This window comes from Apis dorsata, unplaced genomic scaffold, assembly GCF_000469605.1.
Source record: "Apis dorsata unplaced genomic scaffold, Apis dorsata 1.3 scaffold_99, whole genome shotgun sequence".
In the NCBI taxonomy this organism is placed as follows: Eukaryota; Metazoa; Arthropoda; class Insecta; order Hymenoptera; family Apidae; genus Apis; species Apis dorsata.
In genome coordinates this window covers 687,041-695,979 of record NW_006263397.1, presented here as the reverse complement: position 1 = coordinate 695,979, position 8,939 = coordinate 687,041, and the positions used below count along the sequence as shown (strand labels likewise).

Sequence of the window (8,939 nt, the reverse complement as noted above, 5' to 3'; positions counted from 1 at the left end):
AAAAAAAAAAAAAAAAAAAAATTCGAAAGCTCTTTAAGTAGCCGTAGGTTGCCGTTGGAATTTTTGAGCATCCTTCACCCTTGGCCATTCAGTCAAGGTAAATTATCGTTCCGCCGGTTGGCCATCACCATCTTCCTTCTCCCTTCACATCTTCGATTTTCTTTCTCCCTTCCGCCAACCGACCCTCCTCTCGACTCCTCCTCTCTCTTTCTTTCTTTCCTTCTTTCCTCTTTTTTTCTTTCTTTCTCTCTTTCTTCGAGACTCGTTCTCGGTCGTTGTGTTCCTTGCACCACTCGAAACGCGCAGTACTTGCCCGGTACTTGTGGCTTTAATCTCGTTAATGCAGGTCCGCGCGGTTCGGCGGTCGTTTCGTTAATTCCTGGCCATTTCAATCGCTCCATCGAGCGAGCCCTCGTTATGCCGGATGCATATACAATGTGTACGCTCGGGGTGCACGTTCAATTTCATATTGGACGGGGGTTTGATCCCCCTCCCCCTCGTGCTCGAAATGATAAAACTGTTGGGCGGCAAAGTTGTTTACATCGAGCGTGATTAATTTGTATTTGTACCTCGGACTGGTGGCTGGATTTGAATAATTTTTTTAATAATTTTAAGGAAACGTTTAAGAAGAGGATTTTCCAAATTTTTTTTAGAAAAGAAGAAAAGGGTTGCGTTTAAGAATTCCGAAAGATTAGATTTTCCATGGAAATTATTTGCGTATGTATGCGTGTAATTTCTTTTTTAAGAAAAATCTTTATTGTGATATATGATAAATTCATTGTTCATAATAAATTCATTTTGACGAGGATTAAGTAATTAATGACCGTAAAACGTGTTATTATATATTTGAATTTAGAGATTAATTAAGCGTTTATTGCAATTGGACGTAAAATATTCCCTGCTTCCATTTCGCTCATGTTACATTTATTATCCATATGAAAAATATTTTTTATGTATCATTTATATCCGTTAAAAGCCGAGTTACGAATTAAAAGAAAAAACTTGTTAATAAACTTTGTGATAATACAAAGTTCTAAATGGCTTCAAATCTGAAATATACGTTAAATCAATTCACAAAGCCAATTTTCATATATATATAACAACAAATATTAATAGAAATTTTAAAGTTACGATAAAAATAATAAATAATAAAGAGACTAGCTAACGGATTAATAATTTAATTTATTAAAAAATTAAATTAATTTTCAAACCTGATACTGGATATTATCACTATTATCGATATTCTTTCTCTTATCCTTAACATATAACATGATGCAATTCGACGTCACTCCTCCTAAAAATCCCACGCCCCTCGATAAAGAGTTAATCGCCAAAGTCAAATATTTCTTTGACACGAAGCGCACACACAACACCAGAGTATCGATAAAGAGTATCGATTTTAGATAATTTCACGGTTTTCGTTGTACGATACAGACCGATACAGAGGATAAAACGTTTATCTATTCTGCTAATTCGAACGGTAAATCCGCGCTGATCCATCCACCACGATAAGCGTTATCATCCTCGGTATATATTTCGTTATCATCGAGATATCGATTTTCATAATTCTATCTCGTGAAAGCGTAATACGTCGCAGGGTATTAGGAAATTTCCGCTAATCCACCATCTTCTCGTTCATCAATGTTCCTCAATCGATCCTCGCGCGTTATTTTTCGCGATTCCCGATTTATCCTCGCCCCTCCTCCTCCTCCTATCGAGAGAAAAAGAGAGAGAGAAAAAATTAACGGTTTCGTTAATGCGCTCCCCTATAAATAAAGTATTAATCGAAGAGCCGCGAAGCGTTTTCCAATTTATCCGAAAGAAATAATTAACATAAAGCGGAAATGGTGGTGGAGAAAATCGATGGAGCGGCTCAAGGACCAGTTTTCGGCGCCCCTGTTCTGCTTTTTCGATCAATCGTGCGGTTATTTTCGTAGGCTTTATTCCGGAATATTATTAAGTCGAGTCGAGTCTCGTTTCATCCACGAAATATTTCTTTTGGATTGGAATTTATATTTAAGATAGATAAAAGGAATATTAATATAATATTAATCGATGAGAGAGAATTTCGAGCATTTATTTCTTGAAAATTGTTTTAAAGATAAACGAAACGAAGACACCATCATCATCGAGACGAGAAAAGATTTTAAGAATTATGGTATATTGGAAGAAATTTCGATAAGGAAACAGAATATTCTAAAAATTTCTAAAAATCTAAATATTTAATTATTCCGATCATAGTTTCGGTTTTGAAACGATTTGAAAGTTAGCTCGAGCGCTCAAGCTTTCGCCTGTACTTCAAAATCAATCGTTCTATCCTCTCGTTTGGAAATTATTAGTGAACGATGAACAGAGTGAATTGCATTATCGTTTAATTAATCGATTCATTTGACTATTAATAAGTTATTAATTTTTTTTTTAATTACGAGAAAGTTTATTTACGATCCTTTCCATTATATCGAATTACTCAATCAACACGACAATTCTATTAACAATTACAGTGTAATGTAATTTCAATCTAGATGTACTAATTGGAAAGCGCGTGACGATTTCAATTTCCCTTTAAGATCGATTAAAATTATATTATATTCAATGAAAATACGAACGACTTATCAGTAATTTTTACCTTTCATAAAATTTAACTTTGTCTTCTTTATTGTATATCTTCAAGCTTCATTGAAAGACGAATTGAATCGTAGCAATTTATAACGATTCTTCCTCTTCAAATTATCTTTCAAATTTGCCAATTTTAAATAAATATTATATAAATCTTGCAATCCGAGATTCCTTAAATCTCGAACTTGATAAATTTTGAAATAAACCAATCTCTTAAAATTCACTGTACTCTACTTCTCACATTTTCATAATTTAAAAACTGATTAAAAGCATTCGTCAATGGAAAAACATGGGAAGCACATGGTTCGAAATCCATTCTTCGATTCCAATTACCAATCCCAGAATAGATAATCCAAGGACCGGTTCTGGAGAAGAACTGATCAACGATTCCTCGCGTAACCACGACACAAATTGCGGTCTCGTTCAATGGAGCGCCCAAAGTGTTTTAAGGAGACGTGAGCAAATAGCTTTTCGACCTGGCGTGTCTCATTATTTACCAAAACACAGGCGTGATAAGAGACGAGAAAGAGAAGAGAGAGAGAAAGGGAAGTCGAGTTGGCTTTCAAGACAAGAAAGACAAAAACAATGTCGAATCGGATTTAACTCCGTGTTCTCCGCCTCTCGTTCCCTCTTTTCCACTCTTCCCCCCTCAGACATACATCTTTGCTTCTTCTCTACCTTCGTCTCTGCGGAGAAACGGCCAGGTAAGAGGAGATAGAGCCAAGGGACGATTACTCGACGAGCCTTTCTCCCCTCCACCTCATCCTTCACGAAATTCTCTCGTCTAAATTGTGGACCCCTCAGGGACGTCTATATCCTAGCCTGCTCGTTCATAATTGAGCGCGTCTCTATCCTCTCTACCGGACCATTCTCCCTCTTTCTTTGATGAGTTCAAAAACTGTCTTGGTGGATTCTTAAATTGGTTATCGAATAGATTTTTTTTTTTGTACGTTGATATTTCATCAGAGAGAGAGTGTCTTATTATTTGGGAAGAGAGTTGAAGGTTCTTTGATGGAGCAGATTATCGAGTTTAAATTATTATTTAAGTTGGCAGTAGCTTTGTTTGTCAAAGATTCAAAGGGATATTTCAGAATATTATAAAATAGATATTATGATTCTATGAAAATTGATAGAATCCCCCATGGTCTATGGAGAATTTCTCGAGTTACTCCATTAGATGAATCTTTATTTGACGTGGACATTGAAAGATTTCCCCTCAATACCCGGGAGAGGTGTCCGTAACATCGACTCCAATCGTGCAGAATTTTTCTAATTAAATTATCCTTCGCCTATACCATCAACTCTTCCATCTTCAATTTGCCAATCTCCCTCGATTCTTTTATTATTCGCACTTCTACGAAAGTATATCATGGAAATATTTTCATAAAATATTCGAATCGAATTTCCATTTCTAAATCGTCCCATCCCCGGCCGATTTCCAAGTAGAAACATTTGTCTCCTTCCTCGTTACCTTTACCTTTTGTTTAACTTTCCATCCCTTCGACGTCTGGTTTTGTATTTCCTCCAAGAGATTGTTCGAATCGGTTTGAAAAAATCGGAAATCGACGATTTTTTCCCTTTTCTTCTTCGAATCGCGATTCATTTCGCGCCCCATTCTGTCTAATTACCGACTGCCGGTAACTCGAGTGGATGCCACGGGGGATTTTCGTCGCGAAAAAACACTCGAGACGCGCACACTCGTTTCCGGGTCGTGGAAGATTATGAATATCCGCCAAGAGGCGACCTCCCTTTCGCGCTTTCTATTTTCCACCCGTGGGAAACCCGATGCCTTCGTTTGCTCGCCTAATGGCGTGTCCCACATCTCGAACACGCTGTCGTCTCTCGAACGAAATGAAAAATGATAGGGCCCAGTTTGTTGTCCCTCGATAGACGAGAACAGAGTGACGTTTGATAAAAGAGAGGTTGCCTCGATGTTGTTTGGCCAAGATGATTGAATTTTGTGATGGACGTCTTTTTTTGGACATGTTTCACCAATATTTTACTTGTCACAGAATATTCCAGGAGTTTCTTCCACCTTGAATATTGCTCAGTCCAACGTTTTGAGCATCTCTCGAAGCTTAAAATTTCGATCTAAAACGATCTAAAATTCAACGAATCGTTATTTGAGAAAATCAATTCACAGAAAATTTATTTATCCAATTGGCAAATATCGAATTATTACTTAATCCATCGAGAAATTTCATCGAAGAAAATTTAAAATCCCAGTGATCCTCGAAAATATACCAATAACCAAAAGAATAACAATCCAAATCACTGAAAACCATCCAAAAATTGTAAGAATCTTCGTGGAAAGTGCATACAAAGTTCCTCCCGTACCTGGATCCGCAATAATCGTATTCCTTAACAAGTACGGAATCGTCGTCAAAAATAAGGAAAATTCAAGTCGGATCCGTTTCTCAGCCGAATTGTTCGCGAGCTCCTCTTCCACCATACGTTCCTGGAGGAACGGAGATGGAGAGAGGAGGATGGAAGTCTTGGGTAACGCGGATGGGGAACTCGTTATCATCCTCATTCCCGTCGTCGGGATGCTTCTTATCTGGTTGGCCCTCCCTGGCTGGAACCTCTTTCCCGTTTGTTCCGGTAATAGTTGGCCCGACCCACCTCTAGGAATGCTACTTGGCCGTGTCCCACTTGCTCCCCTGTTTTTCACGGGGCAAAACCGTAATTCCGTGGCTGGGAACGTGGATCCCAGCTTTTTCTCCCCTCTCGTGCGTTTAAACACACCAATCGGAGATGTCGTTTTGCTTGGACGAATTTCCGGTTGCTTTCCAGGAAAGAATAAGTTAATTTAGGGGCGAGTATTTGTGCATCCTTTATGCTCCGTTCTCAGCACAAATTTGCGCTTGGAAATTGTTTGTTGGCTCGTGTCTTGCTCCAGTATATAATGCCATTAATTAGTTTAAGGGTTGGTAAAGTTGGTTTTGTACTTATTGAATTCGTTATTAATCTTTTATCTTAGTATATGTATATATATATAGTTTTTAAAATGTATTATTTTTTTTGTGATGGGAAATATTCATTTTCTCTTTGTGAAATCTTGATATTTGTTGAAGAGTTTTCTAATAATAAGATTCTCTTATTCTTCTTCCACGTATCGATTCATAAACTTATGAATTTAATTGAATATTTATCCACATTTTCCTCGGAAATTATTAATTATCGCTTAGTTATTCCTCTTATTTACATATTTTTCAAGATATATTATTCTTTCAACGAGAATCGAGGCTCCCAAAAATAGAAACAGATAAACTTGTTCGACTTTTCTGAGATCGAGCCAATTAAGCAAGGATTGTTGTTCGCGTGCTCGATTAGTGAAATTGCTTTTGGGCGTGTTAAGTGTTCTCGAAGAGAAGCGTTAACCGTTTTGGCGATTTAGGGAAGCGTCTCAGGGGGATGATCGACGGGTGGGGATTAATTTAGCATCGAGAAGCTGGAAGGGATCGGTGAAAATCCTCGAACGTTCCTTCCTCAGACACGATATTAATTAACAAGACTTTGTGCTCGATACCACATTGTTATAGCAATCAAGGGACAACGTATGAATTATAGAAGGAAACTTTGCTCCCCACGAATCCAATGGATATAATAATAATGATAGATTGTTGAACGAAACAGGTAATTTTGTCCTAATTTTTCTCTAATTTTCTCTTATCTTCTCTTCTATTTCTTCTACTTCTTCTTTGCAAGTTTAATTCGCACTTTGTATTCAATTCTTAGAGTTGCAAGATAAAACGCAATCCAGTGAATTCTGGAACGATCCTGGACATCTTCCAGTTCCAATTCCAATGCCTACTACTTATCAAATATTGGCCCACCAAGAGGATGGGAATAAAGTTTGCTTGGCAAACTTTAGCAACGTTGTTGTTGACATAATGGTAGGATTTTTGTAAACCACGTGTCGATAATTAACAAATTGTTGTCCGCTCATGGAAATGGTGTTTAATTCTTTCGAAACCATCGTTTTCATTCGATTGAATAAACGAAACGAACGATCGATTATGAAAATAACGTGTCGACTCGTCGACAGAGATAACAGTATTTATTAATCATTTCTTCTCACTCTCACTCACGAAGCGAGTCTCGTCGCTTGCTCCATGGGTGTAAATCCGGCAATAAAACGTCGCGACGCCGTCATTTGTTACCAGAGGCGTCGACGATCCTCTCAACCATCGATGCCCTTTCCCACGTTTCAACCGGTCGGTTTATTGTTAATTTCGCGTTTCCAACGATCTCCACGTGGAGTCGTAATATCGGCGGGCAAACGCTCGACATTCCACTCGAGAAGGCGAAATCTGGATGGTTGTTGGTCGATTCAAGGTCGCTTTACAGACTTATTAAATTTTAGTGAGAATTTAACCGGGGAAAGTTTTGTGGAGCAAGTTCGAGAAGAAATTGAGTTTCGAGGGTGGTGGCTTTCGATAATGAAGAAACTTTGAACACTCGAGGGTGTCAATTGGGGAATATTGTGGAATAAATATGGAATAAATATTGCGTAGCGTTCTGTAATTTTTCTTTCCCATTCTCAAAGAAAGTTCTCCTCCTTACGAATAAAGGATCACGCTCTTGGAACGAATGTTGTGCGTTCTAATTTTTCAGAAAGGATTTTCATTACGCAAATTTTAATTTTCATGAACTGCGAAAGAAAGGGAATTGAAATAATAATTGAAATAATAATTTCTGCAAATATCGTAATACCTTGCTTTATATAATATTTTATATCTTCTTGCATATCGTACGTAATTCCCAAAAATTTTTTCGTATATTTAAATTTTTCAATTTAATAACAAGGCACAATACTTTCGCAGATCTACGTTTGTACATCTTCTTATTTCTTTTTACTTTTAATCATTTGTAATAAAAATAATTAACATTTTACCGTTTTATTTATCGCCATAAATTTCTAACTTGTCAGAAATTCCTCCATTTATTAAACCATTAGAAGAAGATACCATACCAAATAGCACGAAATATTCGGCATAAGAAATCTCACGCTGCACAGTTTCACCGACACTTTGGTAAGAATATCGTCGCAAAATCTTTCCCCCATTCACCGCAATTCCGCGCTTCCCAACGCCCCAATTACAAATCCATTTAAACCATTCGTCCTTCCTAGCTCGGAAGAAGCTTAAAATTTAATTCTCCTCTCGTATCGATATCCACAGTTATTTCTCGAAAGAATATATATTCTCTGGGAATCGAAGGGTTTCGTCGTTCGTCGGCTTCTCCTCGATCGATGGTTAAACCAATTCGACGCTACATTTCATTTTTTTCAATTTGTCAAAGATGAAAAAGAAAATTCGTCGTCTAATTGCGTTTAACGCAAGCACAACGACAGTAGCATCGGTTAAGTTTTTGTTTAATTGGAAGCGGCAGTGTGTCGCAAGGAATCTGCAATCTGCGAGGAGCGTTTAAATTTCATTTCACGTTGTTCGCAAGACAAGATCGACTCCCTTTGATTACTCTTGGGAATTCTGTGGATTCCGATTTCCACTCTCTCTCTCTCTCTCTCTCTCTTTCGTCTATTTTTAATTCATTATATGCAGTACGTTCTGACGTTACGCCAGTCACGGGATTCCATTTGTAAGGAAATTGCGACCAGCGTGTCAAAGCGAAAACACGATACGCTTCTTCCATTTTTTTTTTCCTTCCTTTCGACATTTTTTCGTTCTTTTTGTTTTTTTTTTTTTTGGTGTGCGACGAATTAGCTTGTTCGAAGGGGATGGATATTAAATTCGTCATCGAGGATGCATCGAAAAATATTTATTGATCGATGAAATTTGAAATGCTGTCTTGATTGTAGAGAAAATTTGAGAGAGGTTTCGATTATATGGTTAATTCAAAAACTGCAAATTTTAACTTATTGTTCCGATAATAAAATATTTGTGGAGTTGTGAAAATAAGATGAACATTAAAAGAAGTTTAAACAATCAAAAAATGCATAAGAAAAACAGCAAAAGTAATCCAAAAATCTCGAATTCAATTAGAAAAAGAGGAAAACCGAATACACAACAGGAAAAATAAGAAGAAAAATCAATAAATTAAAATTTATAGAATAGAAGAACGAGCTATTCCAATCCAAACTCTACTTACAATTGCAATAAAGAAAAATAATCTGCGTGAATCAAAAGTGAATCAACTCATTCCTCTCAATTACCTTCTCTTTCTTCCATTCCGCAAGATAGTTTATCCTCCATTTATCTCAACTCTTTTTTCGCCAAGCGTCGAACGAAAAAGAAGCAAGAATCTCGACAATGGAGTATACCAAAAAAGAAAAGAAAAAAGAAAAGAAAAAAGAAAAGAAA

The 8,939-nt window shown here is 37.0% G+C and overlaps 1 protein-coding gene and 1 long non-coding RNA gene across 3 annotated transcripts in view; both read left to right on the top strand.

The window, feature by feature from the left end:
• The window catches only part of LOC116185115, an 8,369-nt gene extending 4,852 nt beyond the window's left edge, over positions 1-3,517 (top strand). The window contains exon 3 of the long non-coding RNA XR_004149898.1: positions 3,311-3,517. This is a non-coding gene — a long non-coding RNA (uncharacterized LOC116185115). The remainder of the gene's footprint in view (positions 1-3,310) is intronic.
• LOC102672479 (proteoglycan Cow) overlaps positions 1-8,939 on the top strand; it is a 187,571-nt gene that overhangs the window by 73,562 nt on the left and 105,070 nt on the right. The window lies entirely within an intron of this gene.